The sequence below is a fragment of the Zea mays genome, chromosome 2 (genome assembly GCF_902167145.1).
Source record: "Zea mays cultivar B73 chromosome 2, Zm-B73-REFERENCE-NAM-5.0, whole genome shotgun sequence".
Lineage (NCBI taxonomy): Eukaryota > Viridiplantae > Streptophyta > Magnoliopsida > Poales > Poaceae > Zea > Zea mays.
Genome location: NC_050097.1, coordinates 115,338,251 through 115,361,706, shown reverse-complemented (window position 1 = coordinate 115,361,706; position 23,456 = coordinate 115,338,251). Strand labels below are relative to the sequence as shown.

Sequence of the window (23,456 nt, the reverse complement as noted above, 5' to 3'; positions counted from 1 at the left end):
GTCAAGCAAGGGAGCGGATGGTCCGGCGGCTCAGGCGCATGCAACGAGGTAGGGCTCGGCATGGCGGACAGCGGGGACGTAGACGGTCCGGCGAAGCTCTGGTGACGGCGAGTGGGCGCGTCGGACGGTGTACAGCGCGGGTGAGGGAGAGAAGAGCTCGGGCTTCGCAAGGGAGAGGAGTGGGGCGAGCTCGGCTGTAGGGGAGAGGGAGAGAGCTCGGCCGTCCTATTTATAGAGCGAGAGGGGGAGTGAGAGGGCGCCGGGGGGGAGGTGGCCGGTGGCTTCAAGGCCATTAATGGCGCCGGTTAATGGGAGGAGGACGTGGGGGAGAGGAAATGGGGGAGAAGGGGAACGGACGGCAGTTTCGGGTGCAGAGGAAGCCGAGGGGGTGTGGTCGGGGCCAAGGCGGCTCGGCCGGTCGGCAGCCGAGCGAGCGCGGCGGCGCGCGAGGCGTGGCGCGGGCACACGCAGGGCGGCGGCGGCGCGGACAGGGAAGGTGAAGGGCCTGACGAGTGGGCCCCATGCGCCATAGAGAGAATGAGCGGGAGAGTGGAGGGCACGTGGCTGATGGGCCGGTTGGGCCGATTTTGGCTCTGTGGCTAGGGTATCGGTTTCCCTTTTTTCTTTTCTATTAAAAATATAAATAAATATATTTTTATATATTTCTAAAAATCATAATAATTATACCAAACTTATTTATAACTAAAATATTTGTTTTTGGACCAATGTTTTATATTAATAAATTGGACTTTCAATATAAAAGAAATTCTATAAAACAACCATAATTCAATTATGATCAAACAAAATTATTCAAAATGCAAATAAAAGTCAAACACTTGAAAGAAAATTCATTACTATATTTACCACTAATATTCTAAATGCATTATTTTTAGTTGATGGTTTTGTGGTGTTACAGGGTTTCTGTGCCGCATCAAACATGTCGTAGAACGCCTTTGCGATCGCCTCTGGCTCATCCTCCGTATGTCCTTCGACATGTCCGCTACCCCGGCATCAGAATCATAATCCTCGATGCGTTGTCTCACCACCTCCTCTCTCGTACGATGAGCTTCACCATGGAAGATCCACTGAGTATAGTCCGACATAAATCCATTCTTCCAAATATGTTCTATCATGGCCTTCTTTGTTTTTCTTTTCCTGTTGACACACTTGCTGCACGGACATGGGACTAGACTCGCTCCTATAGCAGCTTCGCCAAATGCATGTTCCATGAAAGCATCGGCCTTTCTAATCCATTCAGAGATGACATCATTCCTTCCTACACGGCCCGTGTATATCCACTCACGGTCCTCCATCCTCTAACATACATAATCGAGTATAATGTAATATAAAAATGTAATGCATGTACACTATGTTCCTAACTTTTAATATGTGAGGATAGGTCCTAATCCCACCCGCGGTTGCGTAGATAGGGTTAGTTTCCATGCTCTGCTTCGATCCGAGACAGAGTTTCGGCAGCACCTCCCCGCTATTCTCCGGATACACGTCCTGGCAAGGAGAGTGTATTGTCCAGAGAATAGCGTGGAGGCGACGCTCAAACTCTGTCTCAGATCGGAGTAGAGCATGGAAACTAACCCCATCTACACAACCTTGGGCTGTCCAAAAAACGTGGACAATTCGAAATAGATACATTTGTAGATATGCAAAGATCTGCATATCTATACCTTATCCTTTTGAATGGGAGACGCCTAACTAGGTTACGTGATCTACGACCAAGATACGAAAATCGAGATTATATCTAGGGTGCCAGTGGAGTTAGGCTAGCGGTGAGGTGGCGGGTTGGTGCAGTGGCGACGTGACGCGGTGCAAGTAGACCCGCAATGGCTAAGAAGACCTCTAAAAAATAAATAAAACAAGCATGTCAACAACAAAAATCGACAACACCTCCCCCGCATGGGGAGATTTCCAAAACCTACAAATATAGGTAATAGCATGATGGCTGACATCCACACATATTTGATGCTAGAAGAGGATACAATCTACTGAAAGATCAATCTTGTAAAGAAAAATAACCCACGAGGGTACTAACTTGGGCTTAAAATTAGATGGAAAAACCTTAACTTATACAAATTATATTTCACAACATTGCAAGACAAGCCCTAGAAACTAAGCATGTCACACACTAAGCATTTGTCCCTCATGACATCGCATTAGGTCCTAAGTATTTTGAAATTAAACCTAATCAAGTAAGGCCTAATCAAGTGTACTTGATCATCAACAATGACACACACAATGATTGCAATAAAAATAGAAATGCATAAGATCGAAGATCAACCAGAGCAAGGGATGGAGTGCATCGGGGGTGGCCGGTGCGGTTGCCGGTGGCGTCAGGGATGAGGGGTGGCGATCGGGATGACAACATCAGGAAGGACGACGTCGGGAACGATGAGGCAGCGACGGCTTCACCCAGCGGCGGTGGTGGGCAGACAGGCGCGTGGCGGGGCACGTGCGGCAGGCGGACGACGACGAGGTGGTGAGCAGATAGAGGCGGCATGCGGTTGAGTGCGTGGAAGAGAAGAGGGTGGGGCTGCAAGACCAGATAAGGGTTAAGTACGCGTCTTTGCCGAGTGCCCGTGATCTGGCACTCGACAAAGAAATTTTTTAATTTAAAAATATACTTTGCCGAGTGTCCTCGATCTGACACTCGGCAAATATTCGACTAAGATTGTTTTAATTATTTAACAAATTATTTGTCGAGCGTCAGAAGTGGGCACTCGGCAAACTTACTTATATGTCGAGTATCTAGCAATGCTAGTCTTCGTCGAGTGTCTTCCTTTGACACTCGACAAAGTATATTTTCATATTTTTATTTTTTACCAAGCTTTTTGTGGTGTGTTCCTACAGTATGTAGACCTATATGTTTAATTTTAGCACAATTATCGAAGTGTTTGATATAACAATTAGATTTAGTTCGTTTAATTGAATTTCTTCAGGTAATTCAGATTTGAATTACATGTCACTCGAAAAATAGAAAATGGTGAATGCAAAAATGATATTCATGTTATTTAGCACAAGTTACGACCTATTTTAGGAAAATACCGAAATTTTCGAGCACCATGCTTACGAAACATGACTGTGAACTTGCGATCCAGTTGTTTTAAAATTGTATAAAACATAAACAAAGTCAGAAAATCATAAAACTTGTCAATATGTCATGATATCATATGTAGAACCTATGATAGAAATTTAAGACTGTTTCGAAAAAGTTGTAACGCACTATGTGTAGAAACCTAGGTGTACTTTATATGAAATCATAGAACTTCAGTGTAGATCGGCTAGGTTTCTACATATAGTCCGTGACAACATTCACGAAATAGTCTCAAATTTTTACCAAAGTCTCTACATATGATATCATGACATGTTGACAAGTTTCATGATTTTCTGGCTTTGTTTCTGTTTTATACAATTTTAAAACAATTGGATCACAAGTTCGCGGTCATGTTTTCTGAGAATGTTGTTCGAAAATTCTGGCCTGTTTCTGAAATAGCCCGTAACTTGTGTTAAATAACTTAAATATCATTTTTGGATTCATTGTTTTTTATTTTTCAAGTGACTTGCAGTTCAAAGCTGAATTATCCAAAGAAATTCAATTAAACGAACTAAATTTCATAATTATAGCAAACACTTTTATAATTTTGTCAAAATTAAATATATTGGTCTATATACCGTAGAAACACACTACAAAACGTTTGGAAAAAAACAAATATAATTTGTCGAGTGTTTGCTAGGTGACACTCGGCGAATTTAATTACCGTCAACTATAGACGGATAATGACGGTCCTTTATTACCGAGGGTCGCATTTAGCCAAGAGTCTGTCTTTCTACGCCGAGTGTTTCGTCCTCGGTAAACGAGGTATGTGCCAAAAGTCTTATTTTGTCAAGAGTGGTTTGCCGAGTGTCCAATAAAATGCATTTAGCAAAGCGTCGAGCATTCGGTAAAGAGCCAGATTCTGATAGTGCCGGCCCTTGCCACACACCCAATCCAACCTAAGTTAAGTTTTCGTCTCTGCTCACAACTGTGTCGTCATTGTTGTTCTCTTTGTCCCAGCATTTAAACCTTCTTCAAGCAGGTACAATAGTTGACCAGGCCAAACTTATTACAAAGTTTAACACTAAAAAACTTACGAAAATGACAGGAACAATAAAACGTAGGTAACAAACCACTCGGTACACAGCAAGGGATCATTCATATGCCTGCGAACTAAGCAACAACTGCTGGTACTGTGTTCTCCGCTGCAAACCTTCTTCAAGCAATGCTAGGCAGAGCAGAAGCAACAAGATAAGAGACGGGCTCTCCGTGCTTAGCGAGGCCGATGCCGCAGCAGAACGTCTTGAACATCTCAAGCCTCTCTTCTGTTTCCGCGACTTCTTTCACCGCCCTGTCCACTCGGCGCTCAAGGAAGAACTCAACGCAGCGTCGGCTGCTCCGCAGCATCCAGATGATCAGCTCAACTGTCCCCCGCCGTATACCTGGGTACTCGGTGTCTGGTGACTTGTACACGGCAAGTATCCTGCTAAGCTTGTGCATGAGCAAATCCACTGTGAGGTTGGCGTCCCGGAGCGCGTCGCCGAACTCGCTTGCCTGAATGGATGCGCAGATCTGAACACTGAGGCCAACAAGGCTCTCCAGCAGGCAGCAGTGCGCCCTGCTTGGTCCTTCATTCTTCCAAATTCTGTGTACAAGCAATTCATTTTGCATACTAATTAATATAAATTAGGATGAGTTCCTTTCGATTCCATGCAGTTAACTACAAAATGATACATGATGTGAATAAATATATTTGCAGAGAGGGTGTGATGAGAAGGGTAGATTTCATACAGCATCATGGGCACCATGTTCTCCAGCAGGTACGAGTACGACCAGGGCATCTAGTTTCTCCACTTCTAACTTGATTGCTTTCAGCAGCTGTATGTATGTGTGATGACAAATTGTAAGAGTGAATAAATATATTGCTTAATAAATATTTATCGTCCGCTGGTCCATTTTTAAACTAAAAGGCGACAAATAAAAAAGAACGGAGAAAGTAACATAAAACATAGACAAATTAAGGTGCATGTATCCCATGAATTTACCAGAGGTAGTGCGCTGTCAACTGTCCTGTTATAATGAGCATGTTCTGCAACAGAATTGATGACACGTAAAACAGCCAAGAGTCTTGCAGCCATAGATCTGAGCTCTGTGGAGTCAGAAGAAAGCATATCAACAAGTTGCTGCATGCCTTCAACCTTGAGTTCTTCAAGGATCCTCAAGGCAATCCTTTGGCTGTCCACAGCAAGAACAAGCAGTGCTTCAACAGCAGACTTGGCTAGCTCGACTCTATTCGATGGTGCTGATGGAGTTTCGACAACAAGGTATGGAACAAGCTTCCTGATGACCCGAGGCGAGCTCCCGATCCCTTCCTTTCCGGTCTCATCCAAAGCTAAGCAGGCAAGAACTCCAATTGCGTCGGTGAGTAGCTCCGTGTGGCTCCCTGGATGTTCCAGGATCTTTCTCATGTTCCTGACAACATGGAGATTCTCCGAGATCTTGCGCCTAAGCGCCTTACCGGCATCGCCGGTGGTTCGCACCAGCCGGTGCAAGACTTGAACTGCCTCCACGATGATCTCTTCTGCTACGGGGGACCATGAGATTGATGAGCTGCTGTCGCCGTCACTCACGGTTGTAAGGTCCACAATGCTTGATATCACCTGGTCGTCGGCATCCTTCGCTACCTCCTTACAGTTGTCTGGATTGTCCATGATCTTCTTGAGGATCTTCACACCGAGCCATGTGAGTTCGATGCTGACGTTGCTCGTCGTCGTCGACGCTGTCGTCGTCTGCACATTAAGCAGTGAGGACACCATCTGCAGCAATGCTGGGAAGCTCTCGACTTGGAGGTCTGTAGAGAGCTCCAGCACCACGTTTAAGGCGTGCCCTCTGGTGTTCTCTTCCTCCAGCGAGCATCAGTACATGACGGTTCACTTACAGCGATATACGGTTGGTTGCTAAAACAGCCTTCAGCGACCTACGGTTGGTCGCTAAAAACTTTTAGCGACCCATAAGGATGCTCGTTGTAAGTGCCGTCGCTAAAGGCTTTAGCGACCGACATCTTTTTTACGACCGACCGTCCGTTGCTAATATTATATATTTAGCGACCAACCGTGGATTGTTGTATTATAGATTTAGCAACCAATTGTGAGTTGTTATACTATACATTTAGCAACCAACAGAAAGTTGCCCCTAGTTATAGTCGTTAATAATGATAATATACCATTAATTAGCATTCAACAACTGTTATATATACAAAAGCATCACAAATCACCAATTTTTATACACATAATCACATAGATATACAAATTTAATTAGTACTGCACAATGATAGATCCACATCACATAAACCATCAACAAGCACCATAGCAAAATCATTCACAAAACCTACACATGTTATTATGTTTTGCACATATTTGCAAACACTTTACAAAATCATTCACAAAAGTACTAACGCTTCAAGTGATTCGTAAAAGCCTTCACAAAAGCACTCCAACTTCTTGTATCCTCTTGTTTTAAGGCACAAGCTTGTAGGGGTTGTGATATCGCCACTTACTTGATGCTAACAAGACATTTTCTTCACCAAAGTCATCTTCAACACTTCGCCCATAAAAAAGATCAATTATCTTTTTCAATTGCTTGTCTACAAGACAAGTGATAATTGCAATAAGTAACATGATATGTTAACCAGAAGGTATGCTAGCACCAGAAACAACCAAAGAAGATGGTATGTTAACATGATAATTGCAATAAGTAACATGATTTGTTTAACCCCAACAAGACAAATCTCTCTCTCCAGCGACGAGTGAGCAATCTGCCTTTCACATATTCCCTTCACCACATGGGTCGTGTCTCCCCAAGCTCTCAATAATTCCAAAGGCATTTCCAGCCTATGTCCATGCCTCATCCCAACCTTTACACTCTCATACCGAGCTGTTCTTGCGCTATCAGTAATCAGTAATCTAGTGCCTACACAAATACCTGGAAAAGTTAAGACCATCAAATCCAATGCAGCCTGACAGAAATAAAATGGTTGAACGTTAAAGTTGCAAAACTGTAAAACAGTTAGCTATCCTCAAGAAAACTGAGCTTATTAGCCCATATTAGGTCACATGACAAACTGAACATGAAAAAAATACATCATAGCACCATGATATGCATCTGTTTGGTCTTTACGATGCTTGTCTAGATACATAAAGGAATCAGTTTGTTTTTTTTGTGTCCAGACTCTAAACATCTATATTGTCGTTCAAATTCTGCCCATCATGTGAATTTGACTTGATCATGCATATCTAAATTTGGTTTACAGGAATGATATTACTCTCTCAACCCACAAAATAATGCAATTTTCGCATTTCGAGAAACCAAATGCTTTCAAGTTTAACCATAATCGTATGAAAAAATACTAACATTTATGGTACAAAATAAATATCATTGGATCATATGAAATATACTTTCAATCTTTCATAATAAACTGATTTGAAGACATAAATGTAAATACTATTCACTGTAAACTTGGTCAAATTTGAACTACTTAAACGGGCACAAATGTCATAGTTGCATTCTTTTGTGGACAGAGAGAGTATATGTCAATGACTAATCATAATCTAATAATAATTTATAAACCGTGATATTCAAGAAAATATGGTATTGTAAGTCATCTGCATTATTTTCTGCAGGTTCAATTGCCGTTCCATAAGTGACTCAATACTGAATAGAGAGCATCTAAAGCTCCAAACAGATGCAGAGGTACCATATTCTAATATTCACTAATCAACATACAATGATTAGTCAACACCAGCTTATCGGCCAAAGTACTTTTGCAAACAAAGGCAAGGAACTATCTCATAAAATTAGTTATCTTTTTTCTGTGTGCACAATAAGATCAAAGGGGCTAACAAGTTACACCAAGTAAGTTGCATGGCATTAAGAGGTTTACCTCTGTTACGATATGCCTTATATTTATAAACTATATTAGCTATAATAACATAAATCAAAGCATACTTATCAGCCTAATGGAATTCATAAAATTTCTAAGGTCAGTGACCTGCAAGAAAAATAACAGAATTTAATTTTACATTGATTGCAAAGGTCCTCAGAATCAAACAGGTATATCATGAAAAAGAAACAAAAAATGAAATAGCTGAACCATGAACAAGACCACATAAGCAAGATATATGAGCACTTTCGAGGTTCAGATTCTTGCCTTCAATAATTCAAAAATATAGTATCTGATATCATAATCAGATAACGCAGGGTAGAGTACTTTGAAGTCAGTGTTGTTGACATGTTCAAAGATTAGACTAGGTGTCTTTGATTCATCATCTCTGACAATATCAAGTAGTTTTACAATGTTAGGCCCTCCATATAAGTTCTGAAGTATCTTTATTTCCCTCTTTATCTGAATCATCATAAAAGACATCCACATGAATCCTTATGATGTCGCACAAATCTAAGCAAAAAATAGAAGGAAAAAAGAAAAAAAATCAAAATATCACTACAGCTGAAAAGCATATCGTGTAAGCCTAAAATGGATCAAATAAAAAGAAAATCACAATTTTGCATGGACAAACTCCTATACAGACGTGCGTGCAAGATGACATGGCTATATGAGAGTGATTTGAAGCTACAATGTCTCCAAACCACACTGCCTCATGCCCTTTGGCGTCCTAAGTGGATAACGATAATCCTCAAGCCTAACACAGAATCAGCTGAGACTTGAAGACATTGGTGTAGTCCAATGTGGCCCTACAAGGCAGTCCCTGTGTGTCAGATTTATGATTCCATCCGTAGCGCTGGTTGCCAGAAATGTGACAACCACCGCAACAGAGCATTGTAAAAGCAAAGTTGACCTTCTTCTTCACGGGCTTCAGGATCTTAATGACGCATCTTTCATCGCTCCCGACCCGGAACCCTTCGAACACCTCGCTGTACTTCCCCCTCCCCACCTTCCGCAGCACCTCGTACCCATCCTGCTTCCTGCATGGACAGACGCATCAGAAATAAAACCTTACACCATTCAAATCTGGGGATCACAGTGTAAAGCCGAGCTCCAGCTTCGTGTGCCTACCCCCACTGGATGTCGAGCGACTCGTAGTCCCAGTACTCCTTGGGGGCGCTGGGCGTTGGCATCGGCGTAGACGCGCGCCACCGAGGCGACGCCACCGGGTTGCCGCGTGGCCCGGCCGAAGCGCGGCGTCATGGGGAGCGGGGCCTCAGCCGCAGCTGCCGCGGGGGAAGAGGAGCAACCAGTCCTATCCCACCGTTACCTGGGCGCGATTGTCCGAGCTGGCGAGCGCGGACGCCATGCGCGTGACCATGCGGCGCGTGCGCGCGCTGGTCCGGCGGAACGACCCGACGTTCTCCTCATCCCCATCCATCTCCGGTGACCAAAAGACACAGGCAGCGGTGGGCGCTCCTTGCGCTGGATGAGGAGACAGACAGGGGTAGGATTAAGCGCACGGCGGCGGCGGCGGCGGTCGAGCAAGTGCGGCGGCTGGTGGACAGGAAGAACTGGGCATGGGTAGTGAGTGGGCTGGCTACTCCGTTGGATTCACATGCTAGATATTGGGCCGGGCCGTCTGGTTGGTAGGCAACCGTGATGAATCAAGAGCAAATTGAAGGAGTTTAATTTTATACTTATTTTATCTTCCTCGCCTTGCATTGGGTTGCTACCTGGGTAAAATTAAAGCGCATTGTCATTCATTAAGCATCATGAGACATAATTCACACAAAATATGTCTCAGTGTCAGAATATCACTGATGCAGGCGTTTCATCCATACGGCCATACCCAAGTTGGAACTAGATCCGTCATACTGCTGTCCTATAAGTAGCCAATCGTGTACTCTCTATTATTAAAAAAATAAACATAGAAGCAATATTAAAAAAAATAAATCATCACGCAATTTAGCGATCAATGTTTACTTGTTTTAATTAATTTTTAGTCACTAACATCTACAGATACGTTCAGGCTATAAGATTTGATAGTGATCTTTGCTCTATAGCGACCCACCGCTAGTTCCCGACGACATCTATAGCGACCAACCATAAGTTGTTAAATTTCTAGACTTTTAGCGACCAACCGACCGTTGCTACAAAAAGATTTAGCGACTGACCGTCGGTCCCTAACCTTTAGCAACCAACAGTTGATACCTAATAAGGGTCGCTAAAGATCAACCGTCGTGTAGTGCATGCCGATCACGTTTTCCCACGGTGTCGGAGGAAGCCCGGAGCCTCATCAGCGCCACCGCTTTGTACTTGTCCACGCTGAGGACGCGGTAAGGACCCGGACGCCGACGAGCCGGTCGGCCACCGAGGTGGACCTCGCCATCTCCATCGCGAAGCTGACCAGGTCCATGTCCATCGCTTCGCGCACGCTTCCGCTCGAGCATTTCATGTAGGTGTCGAGCATGTAGCGCTTGATGACCAGCAGCCCTGAATGGCCAAGCTGGTACGTCACGCTCAGCTTCAGCACCCGGGAGGTATCGATGGGGAGCATGGTGTCGGCGAGGAAGGTGGAGACGCCCTGCGCGAGCACCAGGCCGTAGAACAGGTTCAGGGACCCCCTGATGCTCTTGTGGTCGCTGTCGCTCTGGTCCGCCGGGTCCATGTAGTCCTGCCGGCTCAGCCGAAGCACGGCCAGGACGACGGAGGTGATGCTCGCTGCGAACTGCGCGAACGTGAACCCCATCGAGAGGGTCCTGGCGAAGAATAGGCGGCAGGTGCAGCAGCGCCGCCGCCTGGAGGTTAGGAACGACGACGATCGTCGTCCCAGCGGCAGGCATCCTCGCCTTGGTGGTGTTGCGGGTGGCTCCGGCCGGTTGGTTCGATGATGCCCTTGCCAGCTTCCTTGCTCCATGGCCTCGAATTTCTCGTGCTGTGCTGCCACAACTTCCGGTGCGTTGATGATGAATTGATCCTCCGGATCCATGGCACTGCTGAACAGTCTGCCCATTTGCGATATATGTCAGTTATATATGTGTACATTATTACAACAGGGATTTCTTAAAACTACGACTTTATTTATTAAGAATATATCTGGTCTACAAAGGCTTTTGCATGGTGCACGTGTTATATTATCGACATTCATCTCAGATCTAACATGTCTGGTTGCTTATTATATTTTACAAATAACACCTACCACCACTACAATCCACTCTAGGGATTATTCGGTTATTTTTAATCCATATGGATTGGAGAATTGTGGGAGATTTTGACTTACTAGGGATTGAAACCCCATCAGGCCTTGTTCGTTTCCGTTGGATTGCACTCGGAATCGTTCCAGCTAATCAAAATTTATATAAACTAGAGAAGCAATCCGGATAGGAATCGTTCCGACCCACCAATCCGGCACAAACGAACAAGGCCTCAATCTACTTCAATCCATATGGACTGAGATAGAACGGAACAAGCCCCTAGATGGTGTTCCTTACAAAATATACATAGCAACTATATGATGATGATCTAATATGTGCGTGCACCAAAATCCTATGTACACCAAATATGTTCTCTTATTTATTAACAACCACAAATAAATAACGACGCCATTTTTCCTTGGAGCCTCTCCTAAATAAGTACATAGCAGTAAATGCTCATTAGTTAGGTGCCGGTGTGTTACTACGGAATCTATATGTATCACATATATAGATAGACCTTGTTTAAATGTGAAATTTGTTAAAACACGTTCTAAACCTTTACACTGATTTGTGCTCTATAAAAACTGGTTGTTAATGTCTGATCTCAACGCGTCTACCATGCATGTAACCTGTATAAATACATTTCATATATCGAGTGAGTAAACACAATTAATTCCAATCCCTGCACCGTCTTCCGTAAGATGGCTCAGGTGGCATTGAATCCTAGCCACTGCTGCCCCTTTCTCCTCCCTCTCCATCTTGTTGCCACTAGAATAAGCAGCTGAAAGTCTTCAGAGGCTTGTGAGAATGGTGGCGCGCGGTAGGGTCTTCCTCGTGTGGTCCACCACGACTTAGCATGGCTCGGCCTATTGTCCATCAAGCCCATGCTAGCCTAGCACGACTCGGTTTTATTTTTTCATACTTTTTATAATATATATATATATATATTAAGCTTTAGTATACGAAATAATACATAAAAACATTTAACTTATATTGGCGTTCTGTTGACTAAATGGGTGTGAATTCGTCCATGTAACTAGCAATCATGGTTCAAATCCTCATTTATGCACACTTGTAGCTTGTTTTTACCATTGTTTGCCAACCTCTATTGTTATCAAAGATAATTCAAAAATACCCCCTAAATTTTAAATAAATTATCAATCTCTATCGAAGATAATTAAAAAATAACCCCCTAGTTTTGTATACAAATTACCAACCTCTGTTATTATGAAGGATAAAAATAACCCTTTATTTTGTACATAGAGTATCCACTTTTTATCATTATAAAAACAATTAAAATTAACACATTATTTTTCATTTAAATTATCCACATCTAACATTATGAAATACAAATAAAAATCCATAACTCTGTATCCAAATTACCCATCACTATTATTATGAAAGATAATTTAAAGTAACATGTAAGGAAAATATACCAAAACCTATTTATAGTAAGATTTTGGTGTTTCATGTTAACATAACTACGTAACTATAATTATTTGCTAGTATCTTTGCATTTAGTTTAAAGTATGTAATGTGGACTTGGATGAAGGCAATCATATGATCTAGATTATCAACACCTCAAGCAAGGCAATAGAAGACTTATTGAAGACCTTTAAGTACAAGCAAAGAGAGTAAGACCCAAGATGGATGAAGTCTAGAAAAAGATGTGCGAAGAAGATAAATAAGTTTCTCTGCACCACCAGATAAACATTGAACATGAGGAGCACTATGTCGAATAAGAACATAGTACATTGGACACACAAATGTGAATCGGATACCAATCATCAGACATGAATGGTGTGGTACCGGGTACATCATTGGACATGAAACTCTGAGAAGACTATAACATATTTGGGTACATCCACAAGGCACTAGATATGTCTTGTCTAACATCGAATACCCCATTAAATAGGGTACTCAAAGAGGGTTTTAGCGCGACTAAATAGGACTATAAGGTACCAGATGTATCCATTGTATTATTGAACAAAGCAATGAATGCATGATCTCTAATGGCCGACAATGGCTAGTTCCAATGGCTAGCTAATGTGGGCACAACCAACCATGCAACCACCACTAGCGCTTCCTTTCCCTCCTCGATGTTGATGTTATATGTTAATACCCAACTTTCCATCTCTCACCTCACCTCCGTCTCACTCACCCTGATTCTTCCACACCACCATTGAGTACATTGAGTAGGCGATCCTACTAGCCTCCGACTTGCCAACCGCCACCGTTGCGCCCCACCCGCGTCGCCGCCTTTACCTTCCCCGTCAGCAAGCGCCTTGAGCCGTTGTCGCGAATCTCCGCTGCGATGCTCCTCTGCAGGCAATGGGGAGAGGAGGAGGAACTCTAGATCTCGAGTTTAGTTTTGTATTGGTTGTTTGTAAATAATTTATGAAATATTAAGGTCGATGATAATATGTGTACTGCTTGTTTTCATGTAATCGTTGTGCGTAACATTTTATCGACATCTTTGTGTCAGACATTTTGTACTAGTAGATTACCTAATCCATCACCATTCTCTTAGGCGTCATTTTCCCTCTATAGCCCACTAATATCTTTTTTATAATTACACACATTTTCCCTTACGATGGATAATGTAAAGTAACCCCTTGCATTGAAATAAATTATAAGGTAACGACAACTTTTTTATTAACATTGAATAACACATTTTAATTCTTATCTAAATTATTCACACCACCCATCATAAAAAAGAACATAAATAACTCTCAAATATACATGTACTACCTCCGTTCACAAATATATGACACCGTTGACTTTTTCAAAAACTTTGATCACTCATCTTATCCAAAATATTTTTTCAAAAATATAAAATTTTAAGTTTAACACAAACTACCTTAAATGATAAAACAAATCAAAAAAGTAAAATAATAACTCATTATTTTTTTGAAAAAGACGAGTGGTCAAGTTTTTTTTAAAAGTCAACGGTGTCATAAATATATGAACGGAGGGAGTACATAATAACATAAGTTATTGTAAAGAATTACCTAGTACCAGTATATGTAAATTACACACACTTGTAAAACAGTCAAGTTAAAAGTAAGAATGATCATATATACACTACCGGAATCAGCTTCTTTGCCGTGTGTTCTAAACACACGGCAAAGGCTATTTTACACTCGGCAAAGGCTTTGCCGAGTGTAACACTCGGCAAAGAACGCTCGGCGAACTGTACATCGGCAACAGCTTCTTTGCCGAGTACTTTTTGTCGGGCACTCGGCAAAGTCTTTGCCGAGTGCCATTTGGCACTCGGCAAAGAAAAGTCACCGTCACGGCGCCAAGTAACGGTGACGGATCCTTTGCCGAGTGCCTACGGCGACACTCGGCAAAGACTGGTCCAGTGGACCCCACAGCCAGTCCCTGTGCCGAGAGCCCTAATGGCACTCGGCAAAGAAGGTTTCTTTGCCGAGTGTCTGGTGGCCTGGCACTCGGCAAAGAACCCTCCAGTGGGCCCCTTTGCCAGTATCTTTGCCGAGTGTCTTGGCAAAAGCACTCGGCAAAGATGTCTTTGCCGGTTCCCAGGTTTCCTTCTTTGCCGAGTGCCACTGTCAGCACTCGGTAAAGATGTCTTTACCGGTTCCCAGGTTTCCTTCTTTGCCGAGTGCCATGGTCATAGCACTCGGCAAAGCCACCCTTTGCCGAGTGTTACACTCGGCAAAGTGACCAGAATGTCCCTTTTTTATTTGCTTTTGTTGTTCCATCCAAACAAACAAAAGATATATATCATTCACATCACATTATATATCAAGCACATCACAGAATGAACACATTTATCATCAACACCATATATATATCACAAAGTCTCACAAAACAGATCACACTAAAGTCAGGATCATCACAAAACAGATACAAGTCTGCATCATCACTAACATCACCAAGTATCTCACAAGATAAAGTGTAACTAACATCACCAACACTCATAAAGGTAAGTCTGGATCATCACAAAACAAATCATCAACGAGGTGGGCATCTGGACTGGTTCGGCGAAGGGCTGGACGAAGCATGAGGGTTGTTCGACGCCGCCGATTGACCCTGCACAGAGAAGAGATTGTATGTGTGAGAACATATGAATATATATCATGCAGTACTAAAATTTTGATACTCACAGGAGTAGTGAACTCTGTAGGGTCAGCTGCAGGGAACAACGGAGGTGGTGGAGCATGACCCTGTGCGGCGCCAAGGCTCTGCATGTACGCGAACATCTCCGCCATCCTCTTCTCTAGCTCCTCACGTTGCCTCCTCTCATCATCTAGCTGAGTCTGTAATATTTCGCCCTAATGTTACGATAATGCAAAGAGAAGATATATAAAAATCAATGAACGATGAATAGATAAGGAATAACCTGGAGTTGCTGGATACGATGCTGTGAGGTGTCCTGCCGAGGTCGTATGGCTGGGCTCGCGCTCGTGCTCCTTGCTCGCACCTGAGAGAGAGTGGGAGTGGAGGACGAGTCGATTGCCCCGTCGGCAATCCAGTACCGCTCATGCCTCTTGCCTCCTCCGACCCTCATGAGGACATCTCCGTCGATGTCCTCGGTCCTCGGATCGTAATCTGGCCCATGGACCTCCTTGGCCATGGCGGTGTACTCACTGAGTCGGCTGTGGATGGCGGGGTTGGTGTACGCCTCGGGCCCGTCATCCGGGTTGTAGGTGACGTCGGACGTCGCCTTCCCCTTGTGGGCCATGGCATATGCCGAGAACGTGGAGCAAGGCGCGCCACCATGTGCCGCCGACTGCGAGAAAACCAACGAGATGGTTAGAAATCATGTCTAATCGAAAGTTATATACCTAAATAAAAAAGAGCGCGTACCCATGCTTCCGCGTATTTGCCCAGGCTGCGGCTGCCTTGATGGTGGGAGGGACCTTGCATCAGCAAACGCCGTTCCCGGCTAGCGTTGTGCGCCTCATCCCACTCAGCCGAGCACCACCTCTGCACCATCTGCTCCCAGCACTCAGGATGCGCGGCGCACCAATGAGGAATCATCTAAAAAAATATAAGTACACAGCATATCAGAAGAAAAAAATAAGCATATTTAGTACCAATAATAAAGTTTTGTATTTACCTGCAAGTACTGGTCCGGAGTCAACGACATGGTTCGGGCATCCTTCTTGTTCACCTTCTCCCCAAGGACGGAGCCGTGGTAAGTGACGATGGCCTGGATGCGCGCCTCGTAGTGCATGTCCACGACAAGCTTCTTACAGCATGTCGTAGACACCACATCCGCCCTGGCCTCATATCCAGCATCGCACCTGAAGAAATCCTACATACACAAAGACGATGTATCCATACATTATTTCAAGAATATGCAACAAATGCGACTTATTAAACAATATAGTGCGATGAAGACTTACCCACAGCTCTTGCTTCACCCGCTCCGCCTTTGAAAGGGAAATGTGCCCTTGGGCCATTTCTAAGTATTTTGGTGATTGAGTGTCAACACAAGTGCTTATATGAGAATCAATGCCTATGGTTGAACAAAGTGCAAATCTACAACAAAGGTATGTTTCTAAGTCTTAGTACATTGGTTTTGTGTACTAATATATTTGTCTAAGTATTAGAAACAGAAAGAAGAAGAAGAAGAGAAGACTTGGCTGTGTGCAGCCAAGGGGCTGTTTCGGTCTGGGGCACCGGACTGTCCGGTGATGCACCGGACAGTGTCCGGTGGTGCACCGGACAGTGTCCGGTGCGCCAGGCTGCCTCGACCGAAGAGGCCGCTCTCGGGTTTTTCTCCGGCGACTTCGGCTAAAATTCACCGGACTGTCCGGTGTGCACCGGACTGTCCGGTGAGCCAACGGTCGGCCGGGCCAACGGTCGGCCGCGCGATCGGCGCGCGACACGTGGCCGAGCCAACGGTCGGAAAGATACACCGGACTGTCCGGTGTGCACCGGACATGTCCGGTGCGCCAACGGTGCGCAGATCTGACTCTGACAGCAACGGTCGGATGCGCTGTTTAAGGAAACAAATCGGGCACCGGACAGTGTCCGGTGTGCACCGGACTGTCCGGTGCCCCCGACGACAGAAGGCAAGGATAGCCTTCCAGATGTGTTCTCAACGGCTCCTAGCTGCCTTGGGGCTATAAAAGGGACCCCTAGGCGCATGGAGGACTACACCAAGCATTCCTACAACTCTTCTAAGCACCAAGACATCAATCTCACGCATTCGTTTCATTGTGATAGCATATAGAGCTCTTGTGGAGTTGTGTACTCCTTGTGTTGCGTTGCGAGCTCTTGTTGCGACTTGTGTGCGTGTTGTTGCTCTGATTTTCGAGTCTTGTGTGCGTTGCTCATTCCCACCTTACTCCGTATTTCTTTGTGAACTCAATTGTAAGGGCGAGAGACTCCAAGTTGTGGAGATTCCTCGCAAACGGGAAAAGATCAAAGGAAAGAAAAACACCATGGTATTCAAGTTGATCATTGGATCACTTGAGAGGAGTTGAGTGCAACTCTCGTCCGTTGGGACGCCACAACGTGGAGTAGGCAAGTTTTGTACTTGGCCGAACCACGGGATAACCACCGTGTCATCTCTGTGATTGCTTTCTTGTGGTTATTGTGTTTTGACTCCTCTCTAGCCACTTGGCAAGAACTGTGCTAACACTTAACAAGTTTTTGTGGCTTAAGTTTTGAAGTTTTATTTAGGATCACCTATTCACCCCCCCCCTCTAGGTGCTCTCAATTGGTATCGGAGCCATTCTCTTCAAGAAAGGGACTAATCGCCCGAAGAGATGGATCCTAAGGGAAAGGGGATGGTGGTCGACAACAACGAGAAGGAGTCTATCTTCAACGAGCCGAAGAATGACAAGTCTACCGACTTGGGTTCAAGCCACAAGCGCAAAGATGGGAAGAAGAAGAAGACAAGGCGCATCAAGGAGATCGTCTACTACGACAGCGACGAATCCTCTTCTTCCCAAAAGGACGACGACCACAACGACTACGAGAAAAGGAAACCGGTTAATTCGAACTTTTCTTTTGACTACTCTCGTATTCCGCAAAGTTCAAATTCGCATTTGCTTCCCATTCCACTTGGCAAGCCCCCTCACTTTGATGGAGAGGACTACGGATTTTGGAGTCACAAAATGCGTACTCACTTGTTCTCTCTCCATCCTAGCATATGGGAGATTGTAGAGAGTGGAATGCAATTTGATAGCTCGGATAGCCCTATGTTTATCAATGAACAGATTCATAAAAATGCACAAGCTACTACTGTGTTGCTAGCTTCCTTGTGCAGGGACGAGTACAATAAAGTGAGCGGCTTGGACAATGCCAAGCAGATCTGGGACACCCTCAAGATTTCTCATGAGGGGAATGACGTTACCTTGCTCACCAAAATGGAGTTGGTGGAAGGCGAGCTTGGACGATTTGCGATGATAAGGGGCGAGGAGCCAACTCAGACATACAACCGGCTCAAGACCCTTATCAACAAAATAAGGAGCTACGGAAGCACGCGATGGACGGACCACGACGTCGTCCGACTAATGCTCAGGTCCTTTACCGTTCTTGATCCTCATTTGGTGAATAATATTCGTGAGAATCCCAGGTACACCAAAATGTCGCCCGAAGAAGTCCTAGGAAAATTCGTCAGCGGGCGAATGATGATCAAGGAGGCAAGGTATGTGGACGACGCCTTGAATGGACCGATCAACGAGCCGCAACCTTTTGCTCTCAAAGCCACAAGGAGCAAGGAGGCACTACCCAGCAAGGTGGCACAAATTGAGGCAGCCGGTCTTAATGATGAAGAAATGGCCCTCATCATCAAGAGATTCAAGATGGTGCTAAAGGGTCGCAATGGACAGCCGAGCAAGACTAAGACCAAGGGGAAGCGATCATGCTTCAAATGCGGTAAGCTTGGTCATTTTATTGCTAACTGTCCTGATAATGAAAGTGACCAGGAAAAGGGGAACAAAAGGGAGAAGAAGAAGCACTACAAGAAAGCCAAGGGCGAGGCGCATCTAGGCAAGGAGTGGGATTCGGATTGCTCCTCCTCCGACTCCGACAATGAGGGACTCGCCGCCACCGCCTTCAACAAATCGGCCCTCTTCCCCAACGAGCGTCACACGTGTCTCATGGCTAAGGAGAAGAAAGTAAGTACTCGAGACTCTACTTATGCTTCTTCTAGTGATAATGATTCTAGTGATGAGGATGAAGTAGATTATTCATGTTTGTTCAAGGGCTTAGATAGATCTAAGATAGACAAAATTAATGAATTAATTGATGCCTTGAATGAAAAGAATATACTTTTAGAAAAGCAAGAGGATTTGTTGTATGAAGAGCATGATAAATTTGTTGAGGCACAAAAATCCTATGCTTTAGAAGTTAAAAGAAATGAAATGCTTTCTTTTGAACTATCTACTTGTCATGAAACCATTTCTACTTTGAAAGGTGTCAACAATGATTTAAATGCTAAATTAGAAGTAGCAAATAAATCCAATTCTTGTGTAGAACATGTTGAAATTTGTACTAGGTGTAAAGATTTTGACATTGATGCTTGTAGTGAACACCTAGTTTCAATTTCCAAGCTTAATGATGAACTGGCTAGTCTTAATGCTCAACTTAAGACTAGCAAGAATGATTTCGATAAGCTAAAATTTGCAAGGGAGGCCTACACAATTGGTAGACACCCCTCAATTAAGGATGGGCTTGGCTTCAAAAGGGAAGCCAAGAACTTAACAAGCCATAAGGCTCCCATTCCCGCCAATGAGAAAGGGAAGGCCCCTATGGCTAGTAGTGCAAAAAGGAACCATGCCTTTATGTACCATGATAGGAGACATGCTAGAAATGCTTGTAATGATTCATATGTTTATGATTCTCATACCATGTTTGCTCCTAGTTCTTCATATGTGTATGATAGAAATGTTACTAGGAAAAATGTTGTTCCTAAAAAGAATGTTATTCATGCTCCTATGAAAGTAGCAAATGAACCTTCTACCATTTATTATGCTTGCAATGCTCCCTTTGCTATTTGTAGAAAGGGTAAAAAGGTAATTGCTAGGAAGTTAGGGGCAAGATGCAAGGGAGATAAAACTTGCATTTGGGTCCCTAAGAATATTTGTGCTAACCTTGCAGGACCCAACATGAGTTGGGTACCTAAAACCCAAGCCTAAATTTGCCTTGCAGGTTTATGCATCCGGGGGTTCAAGCTGGATTATAGACAGCGGATGCACAAACCATATGACGGGGGAGAAGAAGATGTTCACCTCCTACGTCAAGAATAAGGATTCCCAAGATTCAATTATATTCGGTGATGGGAATCAAGGCAAGGTAAAAGGGTTAGGTAAAATTGCAATTTCTAATGAGCACTCCATATCTAATGTGTTTTTAGTTGAGTCTCTTGGATATAATTTGCTATCTGTGAGTCAATTATGCAATATGGGATATAACTGTCTATTTACAAATGTAGATGTGTCTGTCTTTAGAAGAAGTGATGGTTCACTAGCTTTTAAGGGTGTATTAGACGGCAAACTTTACTTAGTTGATTTTGCAAAAGAGGAGGCCGGTCTAGATGCATGCTTAATTGCTAAGACTAGCATGGGCTGGCTGTGGCATCGCCGCTTAGCACATGTGGGGATGAAGAACCTTCACAAGCTTCTAAAGGGAGAACATGTAATAGGTCTAACTAATGTTCAATTCGAAAAAGATAGACCTTGTGCAGCTTGTCAAGCAGGGAAACAAGTAGGAGGCTCTCATCACACCAAAAATGTGATGACGACATCAAGACCCTTGGAGATGCTACATATGGACCTCTTCGGACCCGTCGCCTATCTGAGCATAGGAGGGAGTAAGTATGGTCTAGTTATTGTAGATGATTTTTCCCGCTTCACTTGGGTGTTCTTCTTGCAGGAAAAGTCCGAAACCCAAGGGACCCTCAAACGCTTCCTCAGGAGAGCTCAAAATGAGTTTGAGCTCAAAGTGAAAAAGATAAGGAGCGACAACGGGTCCGAGTTCAAGAACCTTCAAGTGGAGGAGTTCCTTGAAGAGGAAGGGATCAAGCACGAGTTCTCCGCTCCCTACACACCACAGCAAAATGGTGTAGTAGAGAGGAAGAACAGGACGCTCATCGACATGGCGAGGACGATGCTAGGAGAATTCAAGACCCCCGAGTGCTTTTGGACGGAAGCCGTGAACACGGCTTGCCACGCCATCAACAGGGTCTACCTTCATCGCCTCCTCAAGAAGACGTCGTATGAGCTACTAACCGGTAACAAACCCAATGTATCGTACTTTCGTGTATTTGGGAGTAAATGCTACATTCTAGTGAAGAAGGGTAGGAATTCTAAGTTTGCTCCCAAAGCTGTAGAAGGGTTTTTGTTAGGTTATGACTCAAATACAAAGGCGTATAGAGTCTTCAACAAATCATCGGGTTTGGTTGAAGTCTCTAGTGACGTTGTATTTGATGAGACTAATGGCTCTCCAAGAGAGTAAGTTATTGATTGTGATGATGTAGATGAAGAAGATATTCCAACGGCCGCCATACGCACCATGGCGATTGGAGAAGTGCGGCCACAGGAACAAGATGAGCAAGATCAACCATCTTCCTCAATTATGGTGCATCCCCCGACTCAAGACGATGAACAGGTTCATCAAAAGGAGGCGTGTGATCAAGGGGGAGCACAAGATGATCACGCGATGGAGGAAGAAGCGCAACCGGCACCTCCAACCCAAGTTCGAGCGATGATTCAAAGGGATCATCCTGTCGACCAAATTCTGGGTGATATTAGCAAGGGAGTAACTACTCGATCTAGATTAGTTAATTTTTGTGAACATTACTCTTTTGTCTCTTCTATTGAGCCTTTCAGGGTAGAAGAGGCCTTGCTAGATCCGGACTGGGTGTTGGCCATGCAAGAGGAGCTAAACAACTTCAAGCGCAATGAAGTTTGGACACTGGTGCCTCGTCCGAAGCAAAATGTTGTGGGAACCAAGTGGGTGTTCCGCAACAAACAGGACGAGCACGGGGTGGTAACGAGGAACAAGGCTCGACTTGTGGCAAAAGGTTATGCCCAAGTCGCAGGTTTGGACTTTGAGGAGACTTTTGCTCCTGTGGCTAGGCTAGAGTCCATTCGTATCTTGCTAGCATATGCCGCTCACCATTCTTTCAGGTTGTTTCAAATGGATGTGAAGAGCGCTTTCCTCAACGGGCCAATCAAGGAGGAGGTGTACGTGGAGCAACCCCCTGGCTTTGAGGATGAACGGTACCCCGACCACGTGTGTAAGCTCTCTAAGGCGCTCTATGGACTTTAGCAAGCCCCAAGAGCATGGTATGAATGCCTTAGAGACTTTTTAATAGCTAATGCTTTCAAGGTTGGGAAAGCCGATCCAACTCTTTTTACAAAGACATGTGATGGTGATTTGTTTGTGTGCCAAATTTATGTCGATGACATAATATTTGGTTCTACTAACCAAAAGTCTTGTGAAGAGTTTAGCAGGGTGATGACGCAGAAATTCGAGATGTCGATGATGGGGGAGTTGAACTACTTCCTTGGGTTCCAAGTGAAGCAACTCAAGGACGGCACCTTCATCTCCCAAACGAAGTACACGCAAGATCTGCTAAAGCGGTTTGGGATGAAGGATGCCAAGCCCGCAAAGACTCCGATGGGAACCGACGGACACACCGACCTCAACAAAGGAGGTAAGTCCGTTGATCAAAAAGCATACCGGTCAATGATAGGGTCATTACTTTACTTATGTGCTAGTAGACCGGATATTATGCTTAGCGTATGCATGTGTGCTAGATTTCAATCCGATCCTAAGGAATGTCACTTAGTGGCGGTGAAGCGAATTCTTAGATATTTGGTTGCTACACCTTGCTTCGGGCTCTGGTATCCAAAGGGGTCTACCTTTGACTTAGTTGGATACTCAGATTCCGACTATGCTGGATGTAAGGTCGATAGGAAGAGTACATCGGGGACGTGCCAATTCTTAGGAAGGTCCTTGGTGTCATGGAATTCTAAGAAACAAACTTCCGTTGCCCTATCCACCGCTGAGGCCGAGTATGTTGCCGCAGGACAGTGTTGCGCGCAACTACTTTGGATGAGGCAAACCCTCAGGGACTTTGGCTACAATCTGAGCAAAGTCCCACTCCTATGTGATAATGAGAGTGCTATCCGCATGGCGGAAAATCCTGTTGAACACAGCCGCACAAAGCACATAGACATCCGGCATCACTTTTTGAGAGACCACCAGCAAAAGGGAGATATCGAAGTGTTTCATGTTAGCACCGAGAACCAGCTAGCCGATATCTTTACCAAGCCTCTAGATG

At 44.3% G+C, this 23,456-nt stretch overlaps 1 pseudogene; it reads right to left on the bottom strand.

The window, feature by feature from the left end:
• Nucleotides 1-6,420: 6,420 nt before the first annotated feature.
• On the bottom strand, nucleotides 6,421-9,248 carry LOC109944260 (inactive casein kinase II subunit alpha-2-like; annotated as a pseudogene).
• Nucleotides 9,249-23,456: the final 14,208 nt, after the last annotated feature.